At 38.4% G+C, this 19,720-nt stretch overlaps 1 long non-coding RNA gene across 3 annotated transcripts in view; it reads left to right on the top strand.

Annotated features, from left to right (window-relative positions):
- LOC114017804 (uncharacterized) overlaps positions 1-19,720 on the top strand; it is a 332,083-nt gene that overhangs the window by 187,632 nt on the left and 124,731 nt on the right. For all 3 annotated transcript variants that reach the window (XR_003563064.2, XR_003563062.2, XR_003563063.2), the window contains one exon: positions 4,165-4,223. This is a non-coding gene — a long non-coding RNA (uncharacterized LOC114017804). The remainder of the gene's footprint in view (positions 1-4,164; positions 4,224-19,720) is intronic.

Raw genomic sequence — 19,720 nt, 5'->3', positions numbered from 1 at the left:
ATTGTGCTGTCCATGGAGTGACTCCATATTTTTTTTCGTATTTGATTTCTTCCAAAGAGATAGTCATGAAAGTTCATGGGAGTTCTCAGGATAAATATCAGCTATTTTATATACTGATATGCCTTTGGTAGAATTATTACATCTTGTTTCAGAAAACAGGAGTGCAAACTTCCTCTGTTGAATAGTTCTGCAAGTTTTACATTACTGAAAAGAAAGAATTCTAAAGAAATCTTGTAATACTTGTATGCTCCATGAGTAAAGATCCTTGCGAACTAGGGCAAGCATGCAAAGTTTGCACTTAGCAGTATATGTCAGAGTACGTAGCAGAATGCAAAACAAGAACAGTCACTTCAAAAAAGAGAAACTTTGAAAAGGTCAGCGTATGTGCTTAACAAATGCCACTGTCAAGGACATGTTTTTGAGAGCTGTGGCCTAAGAAAATCAAATTTTCTTAGAGAATGGAAAATCTGATGATTTTTGGTTTATGAGTGGCATGATGGTTGATAGTTTGACATTAAAAAATATCTGAAATTACATCCTGAAAAAAATATTTCATATTTCTGTGAAGAGACATACCTTTGATACTACCGTGACTGTGATTTTGGGTCTGAATACATGTTTGTGTGAGAACTCTAATGGTATTTTTTTTTAACTCATTAGTTCTGACTAGGTGATCTCTCTCTTAGACTGCAATGTTTAACAGTTTTAAATGTTTCCCACCATTGTATTTGAGTCTTCTCACGGTGGTCCTGAAGTCTATCTGGTTTTCATTCATGAAACAAGATTGTTCAAGTAATGCTCTTGTGGGCCGCACTAACAGTCCATCTGTGCTGGTGCTTATTCTACGGCAGTGGAAACAGGGCATGCAATTTAGGGAGAACGCATGGACCACAGAAAGGAGAGAGGCCCATTTCCCTTGTACTCCCTTGGCATCCATAATTTTTGGATTTGTGATATTAGAGGGGAGATCCCTACCTGTACCCTTCTGTATCTATTTATGGACCTTCTGTCCATGAATTTGTCCTTGAGCCTGAATTATCTGGAGGTTAATCCTTTTGGTATTATGGTTCAGGGAATAAAGTTTTTAGATGTTTGCATTTCTAAGAGTTGTTCTGAGTTTTGGTTTCTGAGCACCAAGTAGGATGAAAAGTATTCATAATGACTTAGACTATGGTAAATAATTCAGTTTTGAATTGTTCATGTTTATATGTTCAGTAATCTTCCAAATGTTCTTTAATTTGTATTTACCTTGGGATTGAGAGTGATTTGGATTAAAACTTTCCCCAGTTATCCCCTGTCATAAGGAATTTTGTCCAAACACTCGTATCACATGAAGAACTCTTCAAATGTTTGTATGCAAACAGGATTGGTGAGATGTGAAGAAAGCCTTCATGAGTATGTGCTGGCCAAAACCAAAACTCCCAAGATACTTAGTCCAGCCTGTTACTTGCTGCAAAACCTTTGGGATAAACCTATTTATCTACTAGCACTTCCCTCACAACGCAAAGCAACACTGTTATAGTTGGAACACTTTTTCCATTCCACCTCATATTTGGAGGATTTAAGGTAAATTCTTAAGAGTCAGCAGTAGCCAATTTCTAAATATTAATATACTGTAAGAACACACACTATGGTAGCTACATTTATTTGTCTATGGAGGTGACGGAGAGTATCAATTTCCTTCCGATTTTAATTTGTTCTTTGTGAAGCAAAATTCTTTAGTTGTTCCATTGGAGATGATCATAGAAATATGTATTTATGCTTACTTGTTTGATTTTAATGTTTATCCTTTGCTATTCAAATGTTTCAAACTTCTTGCTTAGAAGATATAATTAAGGAGCTTTGATAGAGATGGATTGCCAAAAAGCATCCTACTTACTTCCCCAAGTCTACATCCTTTTATTTATGATTGATGAAAATTCAGCATCTTTTTTTCACTCCTGAATGTTACAATATAATTTCCTGAAATACCTGTTGGTCTTGTCTTTCTTATGTGCTAGTCTAGAATATCACTTGTCAAACTGTAATCCTGTCAAAACATTATACAAGCACTTGATTTTTGAAGGGAAATTGTGCTTCCTGTAGTTACTGTGGGTTTTAAAACTGTGCTAGAAGAGCCATTTTCAATATGCAGTTCAAAAGTACTGTCAATTTTGTGAAGTTTCCTCTGGATTATTCCAATCAGAGATCATGAGGGTTAGAGACACGATGGAAGTTTGAAAACATAAAGTCGTATCTGTGGTTATGCTTACTTCTGCTGTCATCTGGTATCTTGTGATTTTTAAAAAGGAAATTAAGGAACTGATTATATTAAAAACCACAAAACAAGCTGTTCAGTTGATCCAGTATGGATCTCTCCAACTGAGGTATTTGTTTAGACACGGTCAGTGAAGAGTGTTTCTAGGGCACAGCAGACTTCATCCAGTCAGATTCTCTAAAAATAGATCGCATGAATCATGCTGTAAAGTGTAACTCTAACTATAAAAGAGGCCTGCAGGACTAGCTCAGAGGTGCTGCTTAAAACTAGGTAAGATCAATTTCATCCAAAATGACTGAGACACCAATGTGTTATGTCCATAAACCATTTAAAAATTTATCAAGTTAGACGTTTCAGATAGTGGAATAAAATTATTAATGCCTTGAATGCAAGGCACTGCAACAACCTCCCCAGCAACAGTGCCTAGCATTCAGAGCAGCCAGGTGTAGGAAGCACAAATTTAGTTGTAACAGAGAAAAACTAGTAAAATGAATAGTGGGAAGGGAGAGATTATTGTGAGGATACTGAAAGCTTTATTTTGCTTCAATAAAATAAAGGCCAAAAGCAAAGATATGCTGTGGGGAGAGGAAAATTGCAAGCAAAGGAGAACAACCATTTATTCTGAAGAACAGAGCTTGGACAGAGGTAACTGGCAGAAAATCAAACTAAAAGTTAGATTTCTAGCCATCAAAGCAGTAGCATTCTGGAGAAACCTCCCAATAAGGTGGTTGGGTTTTGTTTTTCCACACAGGTCTAACTGCAAGGTGGAAAGTGATACATTTATGAAAGGGAATGTGAAACACGGTTGCCTCTGATAGCAGGAGCCTGGACTCGATATGCCACCACTTTGATCGTAGAAGGGGATGATATGCATGACTGCGCTTATTGAAGTGACAGTAATTATGCTGTAGATATGCCTATACTATCAATGTGAATATGTTGTGGTGCTTCTTTATACTTGTAATTAATACTAATTGAGCTCTCAGAAACCAAATGGTTGCTCGTTTAAAAATCCCGTGCATTTGCTGAATGTGACAACAGGTTATATCTTATTGCACATCCTGAAAAACTCCATGTTAATGAAAGGAAGGCACTATATGCAATCTGTTGATGACAAACAGCTCAGAGGATTTCTTATGGAATAAACTGAGCATCTTCTGCCAGAATAGGGCTTCTACTACATGTGTTTTCCCTTGTTATTATATTTATTGTACCAGAAATGTAATTATAGATTAATACTTTTCCCAATAAATTCAGTTAAACAGATCTGTGTGTTTGCTGTGAAGACGTTAGTACAAATGAGAAAAATTACAGGTTTTGTGCACAAATTCAAACTGTTGTTTCAGGTGCTAAAATTGAGTCTAAAAAATTGAGTTGGTTGGCACTTTATAAAAGCAATAAAAGTATTTATAATGGTGACTTTATTTGCATACATAGCTCAGCACACAGTTGAATGTGCAGCCAGCAAGTGAGTGCCCCCAGTTTGTGACATGACAGAAGGCCGTGGGGCCTGGAAGAGACAAGATGGCAGAGGAGTAAAGTAATTTCCCTTCTTTTGGCCTGCTCCCTGCCTGTGTCTGCTGCAGCCCATGGAAAAGCGTGATCTGAGGGCAGGCTACCTGCTCGGATGGGCTGACTGGGGCGAGTGAGGGGTCAGGCACTTCACCGCGTGGTACTGACTTATTTTGTTGGTTAAGCTGCTGATATATGACAATTCCCTTAAATTCATTAACCTGTTGAAGTTCATCAAGCCTCGAAAAAAAAAGATTCCTCTCTTTTGTCTGTATATTTTGTAATTATGGGATATAACATTATGCCGTTCTCTGAAAAGGGGTTAATAAGTGAAACTCAGTTGGTTTGTAGCATGAGTCCCGTATCCTTGTTCTGATGTGCTGCATCTCTTCCAGGTGTATAGCCATCATTCCGTTTCACAACTGGACCATGTTTGCGGCTTCACAAACTGCAGGTAAGCCCTGAGAGTGTCTCCCAGCATTTCAGGTGCCGAGTCACCATGACCAACCTCTGGCACATGGCATTGTGGGCAGTGCAGCTGCTTTCCACCCCACAGCAGCTTTTCCAGGACACTTAGGAGATGCTCCCACCAGGTTTGAAATGGCTCCCAAGGAGCGCAGTCATGGCTCTTCTCCTCACAGCACAGGGCCACCAAGGTGCAGGGCCAGCCATGGGCAGCAGCTGGAACAGCCCCCTCACCAACACCAGGCCAGGCCCCGTGGGTGCCCATCCCTCAGGCTGGGGCCCAGAGGCTGGGCCCTGTGGCATGGCCACCCCTGTGGTGGGGGAGGCAGGGCCGGGCCTGCTGCAGTGGGGGGCACCCGCGGCCCCAGCCCAGCTGGGATGGTGTGGCAGGGCCCCGAGGCTCAGCCTCCTGGGGGGGATGTTGGCAGCACCAGAACTGGGTCAAAAGCCTTAGTGCCGTTCAATTTGGTGGGAGTTTTGTCATTGCTGTCTTCACTCGAATGAAAATTTCTAAGTTTCTAAGAAAGGTTAACTGCCAGCTCTCTCACCTGTGGGAAGGCTGGGAGCGCCTTGATGTGATTCAAAATATTATTCCTTACAGATGCGATTAATTACTTCACACGTTTCATGGAGAACAATACTGTTTCAAATCAGAATGTGCCATTGGACCATGTAGTTTAAACTCTTCAATTTTTATGTTTTGTGCTGTTAACCCCTTGTATTTTGTCTTTGAAGCAGGAAAGGCTTTATTTTTGTATTTAATCCACTATTTATCTTGATCGCAAAAGTAATTAATTCCTGAAACAAACTCAAAAATTGTGCCTTCTACCTGTTTTAAATTTGATGAGCTTCAGCTTTGAGCCATTGTTTTCTTCTGGCACTTATAGATGGTAGTTGTTTTCCTATAAGCACTGCTACATGTTTGTATATATAGATCTGATATCTTTTAAGACTTTCACTATAACACGTATTCTCCAGTACTCAGGTTTTGTTGCTCTTCTTTCACCTCTATTTTTCCTGTATCCTTTTCAAAATATACAGGAATTTCTGAACATTACTGTAGGATTACTACTGATACCACAGCTGGAGAAAAAAGCAGTTATATGTAACTCCCACTATACTGGCTCTTTGAATGTTGCAGGGTTGTGCTAAACTCTTTATGCTGGGACCTTATGTTGAACAGTGGATCCCTGTGCTTACTCTGTCCACTTCAACGGTGACTCATTCAGTTTGTTTTTCTGATCTAAAGATGAATTTTGAGTGTGCGGTTATTCACACAGGTTGGCACTCTCAAAACCATTTTGGCTAGGTTCATACTAAAAAGTCCTTGTTACTTTTACTTTTCCTTATCCTTCAGATGTTAGGAATATCTTACTTTTATGGTGGATTCTGCTTATACTTCCAGCTGATGTAAATGTGCAAACTCAGAAGAACATCAAGCCATAATGAAAAGTTTATGAAAAGGTCTTTTAAAGAATAATACTGTATCTAGAGCTTGTCTTCAGTTCAAATGTCATTGATTTAGGATGCCAGGGTTTTTTTGGTTTCTGTAGAGGAGCTGGTTATGAAAAGTGAAATATTCAGTTAACATTAGCTGTCAAGTGTGGAGGAAAAGTATGGCTGGATGCTTAATGTTGAATTAGTAGAAAGTGGACATAACACGGTATTCTTGAAAAGCAGTAATTCACCAGCATATTTCAGCTGGAGCAGGTAATAAAGACCTAGCTTTTCTATGAAATAAATTGAGCTTCATTGCAATTGCACTCCTAAAGCCAAGCTCAAGAGCAGCACTCTTGCTTTCCTTTACTTTCCTCCTCTCTCTTCCCAAAGGCTTCACAATCATAATTCCTTTCCCTCCTGCTTACATTTCCTCCTTTTACTGTGAATCTTTTGCTAGGTCTTGGTTCATTTCTTTCATTTTCTGCCTATCTAAGACCAGTTTCTCTTTCACTGTCCTTGTTTTTTCTAAAGCTTCTGTTTGTCCACAAAATCCATGTCTTTTTTTTTTCTCTTTATTTTTGTGGCCTTTTCTTTCCATCATTGAACATATTTGCTTTGTATATCTGGAGAAAATTTTGCTCAACTTCATCTTTCTACCTAAAAACTAATAATCCTTAAAAAAAAAAAAAGGATCTGAATCTGTGTTTGTAGGGCAGTGGAAGCCAGCTGTCCAAACAGACTGTGTATTTGGTTGTAAATTTATTGAAAGATGAGTGTGTTTTATTAATAAGAATATGCATTTTTGAGATTATTTTTGCATTGGTATAGAGCTGAGTATAAACCTACTTAATCATTATGAACACCAATACTAGTAGAATAGGAGTGAACTCCTCTTTTTATAATATGTGACATCTTCTTGAAAATTTCTTTCAAAAATATTTCTTTCAAAAAATAAAAACGGAACAATAATCTTTTGGCTGGAAGCTATAGATGAGTGGCTTCTAAAGCTGGATATCCTACAGGGCAGTCCTTATCCACCAGATTACATTATTTTTAGATTGCCTGTTCTACTCTTACCAGTAGAAGCAATTGTTAGTTCCCACATTAAAGACAATTTAGGCTATATGTAATATAGTAAGTGCTACCTGTAACATTTTTGCTGTAGTTGATACCCTGAATTTTTCATAAGTCAAGAAGTCTGCACACTCTGTATTTTTGTCAAACGATTATGCACAAGATGTTTTCTATTTTTTGCCCTTCTTTGGAGTGCTTTAGTAATTTTAATTATTTATTGTAAAAGTTTAGGTTCATTATGCAGTTGAAAGTTACTCAGTCATTTCTGGTTGGGAATTACTCTTGGAAGAAGACAATGACTGGAAATAACACCCATATTTCTCAAAATCTGATGAAAAGTACAGTATACTGAAAGAATAACCATATGGGATGGTACATGTTTTAAAAAAAAATCTTGTAGGATACACTGATCAAAGTTGAGCTTAGCTGTTGGTAGTAAACTTTATCCTTCAATTTGTCATTAACTAGAAGGAAATTTGACTAGCTCTAGATGTTGAAAAAAACCCAGCATTTCCCTCTCATGGAAAAAACCAAATATAACGAATGCCATTGTTTGCTGTACATGTGGCAACCAGTCTGGTTTATATTAAGTTGAAGTTACTGCCATCTGGTGGGGGAAACAGTATTCTAGCACTACAGTTGGAAGCAATTCTGTTAGGGTTAATTTGTATGTGTGTGTGAAATGTGTGTGTGAAATGTGTGTGTGAGTGAGTGTGTGTGAGTGAGTGTGTGTGTGTGAGTGTGTGTGTGTGAGTGTGTGTGTGTGAGTGTGTGTGTGTGAGTGTGTGTGTGAGTGTGTGTGTGTGAGTGTGTGTGTGTGAGTGTGTGTGTGTGTGTGTGTGTGTGTGTGTGTGTGTGTGTGTGTGTGTGTGTGTGTGTGTGTGTGTGTGTGTGTGAGAGAGAGAGAGAGAGAGAGAGAGAGAGAGAGAGAGAGAGAGAAATGTGTGGAAGAAAATAAGGGAAATGTATGCAGTAGAGCAGATAGACATGAAAAATACATGCTGTGGTATTGCTAGCATACCCAAACTTCTAGCCTAGGTTAACATGGATAATCATGTACAAAACTTGTCTCCAGAATATTTCTTTGTACTATTTTATGCAGTGTTTTGTGTAGCAGTTCCTGTGTTGGAGATGGCCTCTAATTATTGTTGCAAAAACATCTGGGCTAGCTCTTCCTTAGTGCTTCATACTTTACTTAGATTTTCTCTTCGGTGTTGCAAGTTTTCTCCTCCTCAAGTCTTGATGTATACTTGTGTTAACTATTGTCTGATCCTCAAAGGATCAGCCCAACAGGAGTAGATTTGTATGAGTAGTGCATCAGAGGAGTCTATGGGGCTGAATATATACATGTCTATATACATGAAATAAATTAGTTTGTTTTCTCAATGAGCTAACACTCCTCTGTTAGATGTAACATTGGCGTGAATGATAAGCAAAGTGGTAACAGGAGAGATTCAGTTATGGGAGACAGTGTCAGATACCTATCTTTAGCAATAAATTGCTCGGTAACCATATGAAAATAATAACTAGCACCCAGAACTTGTTCTTATTTTATTGTTATAGTATCTGAAGACTCCAGACAAAATTAAGTCTGCTTTATGTACAACTGCTAAATAGGCTTTATCCTTGTTGTATGCTGTGTTCTTTTCTCGTAGGGAACAGTAGAAGTGGTCCTTTGCTCTTAATCTGCAGAATAAATTGCCAATTTCGCTATTAAGAAGGCATATCTTGTTAGGTTTGTATCAAAAATGTATCTTTAACTGGCATCTTGTCATACTAAGAGTTAGAGTAAAGTTATGGGGATCCAAAAGTCTCATGGGGTGCATAGTGGCACAGTCAAATTCCCAGCACTGCTGTCCAAAGCCCTCCAGCTGCATGCTTAGCCTCTGATGGCAGCCCAGCTTTTATTGGTGCGCAGGTGCTGAGGCTGGCTGAGGTAATGCTAGCGGAGGGATACGTGGCTTCAGTGTTGCTCAGGCTTGACTGTCTCCAGGCCCTCAGTGACACATGGTTAATGATAAACACTAGGACTTGAGTACAGTTGAAGCCCCTAGACTCTAAGTCCCACTAATTTCAGGTCACTGAGAGGCCCCAGTGAACATCATACCTTATGCTGAGCTGGACAAGCAGAAGTCAGTGGCAGAGTAACATTAGATTCTTCTTTAAAGGGATAGCTAAATGCTGTCATCCTGTACTTTCTTATGAAAGGTATATTATTCTGATGACATTCTCTCCATTGTCTTTTCTTGTTAAGGAGAGGGGGAGTTGCGGGGAACATTTTTCTTCTGTGGGAATCTTGCTTTGGTGGGCTTTCTAATACTGTAGTCTACAGCAACATTTTGTTTCTTTGGCTGCTTACTGGCCTCAACAGTGACATCTCAGAGAGACCTGCTGAGTGCTTGTCTGATTGCGTGTTGCACTCCTGTAGATCAGCTAGCTTGAATTGCAGGAGCTCACTTGGTAATACTTGGGGTTCTGCTTCCTATATAGGTGGAATTTCCATTCCTGCCCTACAGAGTAGCTTAGGAGATTCTTGGCTGACACAGTTACAAAATACTTGGTCAAGTCTGATTTGTGTGGAAGCCATATTCTTCTTGCTCTCATGGTCCTGAAAACTCTGTTTTCAAAACAATGGATGAAGGGGCCCTACAATTTTATTAATTCCTTCATCATTGAATCTAATTAAGCAAAAAATGATACTGACCTTCTGTACATCTCTTAGATGCTACTGAATGGGTTAAGTGTGGTTGCAGAAAAAAATATTTCTCATCTCACATCATTCTTGCTTATTTTGTTTAAAATTCTTTTTCACTTGGTTGGTTTTTACTGCCTGTTGTAGTTTTTTGTTTGTATTTTGTGTTTTTCCTTTTTCTGAACTCTCTAGGAGTCATAATCTTATCCAGATAACATCTTTCAAAAGGAAAAGCATTGACCTTGTTATCCTGACTGTCTACTTTGAGGACTACATTGCACATGCAGGTGCCTGATTTCTTCATAGGTTTTAAAGGAAGTACTTTTTCATGACTTTGCAATGTACTTGCCTAATTGTTTTTCAAGGAGACAGACACTTTTCTCAGATTAAGACTCTTTCTGGAAAGGCTTAACAGTAAGAGTTAGAGCCCTGGCAAGTACATGACCACATGTTAAGGAAGTTCTTTAAACTCAAGCCCACAGCTTTAACCATCCAGTGCAAAGAGCTCTCTCTTTGACTCAGTTGAATTTGCACAAGACAGAAGAGTAGAACAGCTTTCAGGTGGAAAACAATCCCCGATTCTCTCTTCCAGCCTTCAGCTCAACGTAAACTTTACTTTGTGCTGTATGACAGAAGTACCTAAGTGGATTAGCTCTTGACTACAAAACTGAATGTTGTTTTTTTTCTTTTCACTACTGCTGATAAAATGACCAGCAGTTAAGTGTTCTTTGAAATTCTGGTGGCACTGAGATGCAAACTTTCTAGAAGATCTTTTTCTTTTTGACTGTCTGTGTGCCTTCCCCCCACCGCTTTCCCATTCTTCCCCTCACCCCCCGCTCCACCCCCCCGTATAGCTTCACATTTATTTTAAATCCCCTGGGATTAGTAAGCAGTTTGATAGCTAGAAGGTAATTGCTGTCTGTGCTTAGGATAACTGAACTGCAAGAGAAGCTTTTGTACTGAAAGATGACATAATGCAAGACAAGGCTAGAAGGATGTATGTTCTGAACCAAAAATGACCATCTTCTAGACAGTCTGTTAAAATGGGATAGAGTTTAATATTACATGGTATGAATTATAAATTAATATGGAATGCATTGAAGTCTCCTGAATTTCAACTCTTTACATAAAAAAATATTGTAGACATGCCCTTATTCAATAAGAAGTTGATACAGAAATTAGTGAGTCCACCTCTTTGACTTCATTATGCAGAAAATCAGAATAAAGCACCATTGTGATCCCAGCTAGCTTTGAAAACCTATGAGGACATGGATGTGCCCCTCCAGGAACAATCAGCTAGATGTGAGATTTGTATTTGATATTTGAATATCCATCCTTGGAATTGTTCAGGCCTTGTGTAGACAAGCTGCTGAGGAACCTGCTGTTAGACCTACTTTGAGCAGGGGATCAGATTAGATGACTTCTAGACATCCCTTCCAAACTCATTTATTCTGTGATTCCAGGATATGAAATCTAGGCTTCTAAAGACAAGATGTTCCCAAAGAATAGAGATTTCAGTACAAGATCATGCTTATTTTGAAGGTAATGAGTGGCTGAAGTTACTTTCAAAAAATTGCCTTAATTTTGAAGTAGAAATATCTCTATAATAAACTCCATTTATGCACACTGGAACTTCGGAACTTTTTATTACCTTTATAAGGCTTGTTTCCTCAGCCTTTCTAAGGACTGTTCAGAGTAGTGGCAGCCACTTTCTATGGAAACTCAAGTGCAAGGCACGATTTATGTAGCTTTGTTTGACACAAACATAGAAGTATGTATATGCATATATTAAAACAATGAAATAAAAGAAACTTTAACAAAACATTATATTTTACATGTAATTTTCCCCTTAGGGAAAGAGGAAATGAAGCAACTATGACAGACTTTGCTTCTAGCTCTTAATGGGCTACTGAGGGTACTTTGATAACCTGGTGCTTAAAGCAGTAAAAAGACTATACCTTTAATAGAATACTAAATATTTTTAAGACTCTTTATTTGCTTTTCAAAGGAAGATAATTTAAATATTTTATAACTTTCAGACTGCTAGTACTGTATCTTAAAATCTTGTGTGTTAGCCATCTGAAGATCAGTAAAATGCAAGCAATACTTTCTGAAATTCCTGTACCGTCATCTCTGGTTTAGAGGGAACACCCTCTCTCTGGGGTAGAAAAGTAATTTAGTCTAGGACACTAAGCAATTTTGGCTGCTCTTGAACAAATACTGCAGTAAAACAAACTTTTACGAATGTCATACCGTTCTTATTCCTCTATACTGGGGGAAGTTCAAAACTCAAGTTATTCAGAAATGTTGGTTAGTTGAATTCAAGGAACATTTTGTAAGTTGACATCCTGCTTACTACAGATGTGCTGGGAAAAATCTGTTTCAACAACACACCACCATGTTGTGTTTTTTTTTTTCATGGTATGTTGTCCTTCCATTTAGAGAGAGATGAACAACTGATCCACAAAAATGCTGACCCATCATATCTTTGAATTTAGTCTTGACTGATAATAAGCAAAGAAATGCCAATGAGCTGTGTAGTGCTTAACTTATGTATATCATAATTTAATCATTTACTATATGAATATCTTTTGCACTGAGTAGCCAAGATAAACAACTGAGCTACAGTTATAATTCAGTACATTGCCGTCATTCAGGTTTTTGATTAATCCTGTCATAAATGCAGAGCCAGTTTGGATCCCTGGTTTTATACCTTAGATCTCAGTCTTGTATTAATATGGTTGTATCAATTATAAAACCAGTTAAGTCCTCCAGTGCATTGGCTACTTTCATGCTGCATAGGGCTCTAACTAGCAGACCCTTTATGAACCAACAGGCTCCACGCAAACATAACTTGAATGTCCCTACATCACTTTTCCTGGATGAGGAGCACAGAAAATGTATGCAGAGGCAAGTCCAACAGGTATCAGTTTGGACTCGGTGTCAGCTGTCCCAAACCCACAGCGAATCTATTTGCAGTTGCTATCACTTCCTCCTGCTTCATTTCCAAAAGGTCTTCTTAGGTCAGGTGTAGCAAACATGCAAGCATTGACAGGCAGTACTGGTAAACTCCAAGAGACCAGACTTCACTCTATGCCTTTTCTCTGCACTCCCCAAACAGCATAAGAGTGCTGAATAACTTGAGCACAGCACTGAACCCACGCTGGCAGAACTGTATGGTGCCTGGCCCTCCAGGAAGCAGAGGCTCAGAGCAGCACTGTTCTGTGACGGACGTAGAGCTTTGCTGCATCACACCCAGCTGTGTGGAGCTACACCTTGGTCTTGGCATTCTCTCCAAAATGATCTGTATTACCTCTCCACTATACCCCTTTCCTCCTTTGCCTCTCCAGCCTTTCAGTCCCTCCAGTTTCTGGGAAATCCAGGCTCCTGTTACCTTGGACAGCAGAGAACTGATGATGATGCAGTGAGGAGGTAACTAAGTGGCTATAGTAATGCAGCATAATAATAAAATCCCTGTATTTTTAATATCTATTATGGTTAAAGGATTTGCTTTACTTTTGCATGATATTTAGTTTTGTATCTTAATCTAGAATGGTGTATACGCTTCATATCAGTATTCAATTTATTTACTGCTTTAAAATTGCTGGAGAGAAAAGATTGCTTATAACATCTTTTATACTGATTATATTATGGCAGGACCTATACTGTTGTTTTTCTGGGCTCTTCCCTTTAGATTACTTAACTGCTTATTGTTGTTCAGAATAAGAGTTACCTTGATGAACATTTAAAATATGCAAGCTTTACTCTTCTTTATATTTTGTGTTTTGTTAAGGAGCTGTTAAATCTTCTGACGCGATGTTGAAGCAAAAATGTAGTAGTTCTCTGGAATGGAGTTTCAAAAAAAAAATCAAAGGGAGTTAGACACCTTGTTTGGAGTGTGTCTGATGTGTTGGACTCGCACCTGCATGTACATCTGCTCAGGAAGGGGCTGGGGAAGGGGGAGGGTCTGGTTCTCTCAGCACCAGCTACTGCTTCACATCTGAGGTCTCCACAGCATGGCAGCACATATCCCTTGTTTTTACCAGCCTGTACTTACCCCCCAGGAAGAAATTTGCGTTTAGAATGCCCTGGAGAGCAGAGTCCTCTTTCTGCGCCTGCCATATGACTCAGGTCATGCATATATCATATATATGTTCTCCTGCTCAGATGGACCCCTTATTTCCAGAGTACTTGGGGGAGGTACTTGTGGCTTCCAGTGTGACACCTGGGAACTCACAACTCCAGCAAAAAACCAGGGGAGATGTGTTTTGAATATACAGAAACAAGCACTCTGAAAATATCAGTCTGTGAGAAGCTTGCTTGGGTACCCAAAATAAACTGAGCTTGCTAATTTTCTGCCCATTAAACAGAAACAATGCTAATGGCACTTTTCAGCACAATGGTCTCATGTATGTATGTGTGGTATTCTTTTAGCTGAAGTGATGAAGGTCTGTGGAGTGCTTGGATTGTATAGTATTTGCCAAAGAAACAAGAAACAACCTTGCAGAAACTAGTAATGTCCTGTTAAGTTTTAGGTGATCTGAAATAAAGGAGATAAAACATTGAGTAATAGGACCAGAAAGATGTGCTGAAATGCTACTTAGACAATGACAATTGTCCTTTCAGAGTATTAAGCAATTGAGTACAGATTATAAATTATCTATTGTCATATAAATACTGTTTTGTAATGAGAATGTAACTAAAAACTTACTGTTTGGGATTGTTTTTGGTTTAATGTGCTTTCATAGTAAAATATATGTATACATTAAATATATATTTATGTAGATACATACCAAATAACAAAACCTTATATTCTGAAGCTACTTGGAGGTTATGAAGTTAGGCACCAGAAGACAGTCTATAAATACATGCATACGCACATCCAGAAATTAATATGTAATATATTTTAATTTTTTAAAAACATATTGAATGTTTCAAAGCACAAAAATTTTTCTTCTCATGGTATTATATTGGCACTCAAACTTGGATACTTTCCAAATATTCTGTGTACATAAATATTGTTTCAAGATCCTTGGGAATCAGTGGTTTTGATCAACTTCACTAAGCAGGCTTAATTTTAAGGTTCTTTATTTAGAGAAATGATGGTTGAATTTGATGTCAGATGAAAATCTGAGAGAAAACAAGTTTGTTTATCGGGTTTTTTTAGTGCTTTCAAGCCTTCCAGGAAAGTTCTGTTCCTTACCGAAAGGCTTAGTATTTTGATTCCTGAATTATCTTTACAATTTTGTGACTTAATTCAGCTCAGCATAGTTGTGCAATGGACATCTGTAGAATAACATGGTGAAAGGCATTATTATTAAGGAGAATGGACTGAGAACAGTCCTGAGGAGAAAGACTTGGTGGTATTGGGATGAGCAGTTCTACATGGCCCAGCCATATGTGTTTGCAGCCCAGAAAGCCAACTGAATCCTGGACTGCATCAAAAGAAGTGTGAGCAGCAGGTCGAGGGAGGTGATTCTCTCCCTCTATGCTGTTCTCATGAAAGCCCACCTGGAGTACTGCATTCAGCTGTGGGGCCCCAAACATAAGAAGGACATGGGCCTGTTGGAGTGACTTCAGAGGAGGGCCACAAATATGGTCAGAAGACTGGAGCACCTCTCCTATGAAGATAGGCTGAGAGAGTTGGGGTTGTTCAGCCTGGAGAAGAGAAGGCTCCAGGGAGACCTTACTGAAGCCTACTAGTACCTTAAGGGGGCCTACAGGAAAGCTGGAGTGGGGCTTTTTGCAAAGGCATATAGTGATAGGACAAGGGGTAATGGTTTTAAGCTAAAGAGGTTAGATTTAGATTAGAGAATAGGAGGAAATTCTTTACTGTGAGGATGGCGAGAAACTGGAACATGTTGCCCAGAGAAGCTGTGCCTGCCCCCTTCCTGGAAACATGCAAGGCCAGGCTGGACAGGGCTTTGAGCAACCTGATCTAGTGCTAGGTGTCCCTGCTCATGCCAGGGGGGTTGAAACTAGATGGTCTTTAAGGTTCCTTCCAACCCTAACCATTCTATGATTCTGTGATTTTTAATTTAATTTTAAAGTGTTTTTTTCAAAGTCAACATGATTATGCATCTATGTGGTGTAGCCTCAGCACACTATTAAATCTCTACAAATAAATACCTCATCGCTTTTTATTGTGTGTTATGCCTCATACAGTGGTATATACAAGAGATATCATTGTCATATTCAAAAATGATCTAGGTAATTATTAGTGATATGGCATTCCAACTTTGCAAAACCAAAACAAAGGCTGACGCACAAAGTAGGTCACAACAAAAAGTGAGGAACCATTAACAGAGCTGGACATAAGGTGAAAAACTGAGAAATTTTGCAACCAAAGTAAAGTGAGAATTACTAACTGGCTGTGTAACCAATGTGCCAAAGTCTGTGAATTATTGATCTTCCCCTCCATTTAATTCACAAAAAAGGTCATAGTGTAGAAAGAACAGGACTTTTTTTTTTTTATTATTTCATTTAGTTTATTTTAAATATTTGATTTTGCTGAAGAGCTGTTTTCATGGAAGACAACCAAATTTACAAATCTGAAGGCATACAGGCTTAAATGTAATCTAAATAAGAATTAAATATAGATAGAAGATGACATATAGCTGACCATAGGTTAGCATTCTAAGCAGTCTGAGCATCCAGCTGGTGTGGCTGTTCTCACATTTTTTGTAGCTATCTATGGTAAACAAGAATTTTGAAATAAACCCAGCATTTTGTTGAAAGAGGCTGTGGTGGGAGACTGAGAAAGTGATAGAAGACCAAAGCATCACATAGTTAAAGGTGGTTTTACACGTGTTACTCCCTAGCATGATGGGAAGCATGGGAAGTAATGCAGTAATGCTTGTTCCAAAGTATACTAACGCAGACTGTCAGCACAGACCACTCTGGAGATCCACATCAGTGAGACCTTGCCCTAGGGGGTGTCCAGGGAGCTAAAAAGGAGGACAACAGGAAAAAAAAACCAAACCAAACCAAAACCAACCAAACTTGGATCGATTTAAGCATATAGGTTTGTGAAAGCAAGAGAAGAATGATTGCCATAATTGAGAAATTATATTTTGGGAACATGTGACAGACATTTGATTGAGGATATAGGTGGGAAAGGCCATACATACAGCTGGTGACATAAAGAAAGAGTATGCTTCCTATGAAGACATAGAAGGAAATTTATGAGTCCTATCAGTGAAGGCCAGATGTTAAGGGTTTTAGAAAGATTGAAAAGCATTTTATGGAAGGAACTTCTGTGAGACAAAGTCTCAATATTTTGTTTTAGCTATACCCAGCTTGAGTTGATGGCCAGATGTTCATAAAGAGATAACAGAAAGGTAGTATGAGTTTAATTTGGATAAAAGGAATGCTACTTCTAAAAGATTAAATAGAATGGGGGATGGCATGAGTATGTGAGTGGTGAGCTGACTGTCTCCATGTATACTCTACAGAGATGAAATGTTGTGTATGTTTGCTTTTTCACTGATGTGAGTGACAGGTAGTTCATTTTTGATTGATCTGCTTAGAAACAAGGTGAAGTTTGAGAGACACCTAATAAAAATGGATTCATCCATACTTGTATAAGCTAAGAAGTATTTACACTGGCTAAGAAATTCTCCTCCTTAATATTAGGAAGACCATTGGACCTCTCTTCGAGGACTAGATGCTATTACAAAAGAAATTCTGAATAACTGCTAATAAGAAAAGACATAAGATAGTTTGTTTTCAAACTTTATGGTATTATTGCATTTTGCTTTGGAATTGTTTTCATTCAGAGCTATTGGGGAATGGTACAGACAGTGAGATGTAGGTTAATATTTGGTGGCAGTTTGAAGGAAGAAAAGAGCAGGAAAGTAGCAATCTGATTTACAAGTAATTTTGCGTTTTCATGTAGATAGCCAGTCCTGGTCAGAATGGGAAATTGCCTGCTACTGACATTTATTCAACCCTTTCAAATGAAGTACAAAAGATTGCTCGTTTTTTTTCCGGATGATGTTAGCGTAAATGTTAGAGTTGCTTGTCTATTTTCAGCAAAACTAATTTTCCAGATCTGAGCTCTGTTGGCTTCAGTTATTGGAAGTGCATCCCAGATACCACAAAAAGCAAAAGAATTCAGTGTTTTATAAGAAATCAGTTAGTATTCATTTAACTGCATTTGGTTTCATTTAACTATATTTGAAAACTTTGAAGCTGAGGCTGGTAGAGCAGTACCAGACTTTTAATCTTGTTCATTTGTATTAAACATATATTAAGTGTATAGAAACAATTGGGTTCACTTTTTTTTTTTCCTTCACTCCTCTTCCCCCCCACCTAATAATGGTGGTAAAATATCTGGTCCTGGCAAGAGTGGGAAGATTACTTTGTTCCTATTTATTGCTTGGCTATCCAATTCATTCTCAACATCTAACCAAGTATGAGATTTCACTGTAGCAAAGCAAATAACACTCCCAGCTGCTTCATTAATGTTTTTGTGTTCCTAACATTTAAACAGATTTTTAGTGTAGCACCTTAGAATTACCTGGAGTTAATTTATGCATGTATCTTCATGTGACTGTTCAGAAAGTAATTGAAGTAGCTAAGGCTATGAACTGCTTTTGTAGCCTCCATTTGGTTTACAGAGGTCTGTTTAAAGCAGCGGGCAGTGCCAGCCAGCATGCTCTCTGAACTCTGTAATTATGGAGAGGTTTGGCCACTAAGGGAAGTAGTATAAAAACCATGTTGAAGAGACAACACAAACTATGAAGAGTCAATATCAGATGTCAATTGCACATAAAATGTTTTTTTTTAATTTTTTTGTGTTGCTGTACTGTGCTGTGAGATGATACAAAATTTAGTAGGGTCACTTGCATCCTAGAGACCGGTTTTGGCATTATCTCAGGAGTCAGCCAGCTGCAGTCACTTGCAGTAAGAAAGAGGAAAAGACTCTTGGCCATTCTGCATGTGGGCATTAAAGTCATAAATGCAGAGACTGACTGTATGGCAGATGTATTGTGGATCACTGCATTTTATGAATTATCGTATTGTTCCGGTTTTATTTTTCATCTGCTCCCCATTCTTTGTCTACTTGACTGTTTTTGTATATGTAGATGACAAATGTTGTCCACAGGGACTTTGGAAACATATCTCATCTTTGAATGCTTTGTTGAATACAAGATGGTCATCTGAACTGTGTATTAAAGCTTTGAGGATACAGTGTTTAAAAGGTGTAGGTAGAAAGAACTAAAATAGAGAATAGGATACTTTGCTCAAATCAAACAGTGAAAACTTGAAACAGCAATAACGACAATCATGGGAAAATAGCTGTTTAGAAATGAACAAGATCAACTTGGATAACCAGGAGTGGAAATTGAAATGTAGAAACTGCATGAGATTGGGAACAAAGAGGAAGCCTTTTTCTTTTCCTTCGGGGTTTTTGTTTGTTTGTCTTGTCTTGTTTTGAATTCCTTGGTATAGTATTGACGGGATACAGCTAGAGATCATACAGAGCACTGGTGATTGCCAAGACCATTCTTGAGGAAAAAGGTAGACCTAAGGTGGAAATTCATTGTATGAGGGAAATAAGAGACACAGAGCATCGACTCTTGATACAAGTGTTTTTAAAGACTTCTCAGAGCAGTCTGGCAGTTTGCTGTGTGCTCCATCTTCTAGACTTTCAATGCAGGCTGGGGCTTGCCTGTTTTGCATAACTTAAGCTATCTGTGGATCCCTCCCTCCCTGCCCACCACCTCTATTTACACTAATGTATAGGACAGAATTTTACTAGTCCCATTTTACTGATGTACAGAAAAGGCAGAGAAAGAGAGAGACCAAGGCTGAGATCTTTGAAAGTACCCATTTCCATTAGAAAAGTTTTGGTACCTTGCTGGTTTTGGATCTGTGGCCCAGAGATCAGCTCACAGTTGATAAAGTGATTTGGGCTGGCATGAAGGATTCAATCTATATCTGCTGTTTCAAGGCTAGTACCCTAGCCTTAATGGTTAGGTCTTAATGACCTCTTTTTGAGTTTTTGTGATGTTGATCCAAAATTCTTCCTTTAAAATTAGTTTCAGTGTTGTAAGTGGTGTGCTATAATTATAGCCATTTGATCTGGCAGTTGTTTTTTAGGTGGACTTCACTAACATATATGGTAGAGATCTTGCCTAAAGAATTAATTCAAGAATATGTCCAGTCATTAATAACAGAAAAAATTCCAAATTGAGAGATTCAGTTTTACAAAAGCAGACTGTGATCTTTTCACATTCTGAATATTGTCTACTTCAAATCAATTATTTTTTTAC

This window comes from Falco cherrug, chromosome 2 (assembly GCF_023634085.1).
Source record: "Falco cherrug isolate bFalChe1 chromosome 2, bFalChe1.pri, whole genome shotgun sequence".
In the NCBI taxonomy this organism is placed as follows: domain Eukaryota; kingdom Metazoa; phylum Chordata; class Aves; order Falconiformes; family Falconidae; genus Falco; species Falco cherrug.
This window is presented reverse-complemented; position numbering and strand designations above follow the sequence as displayed.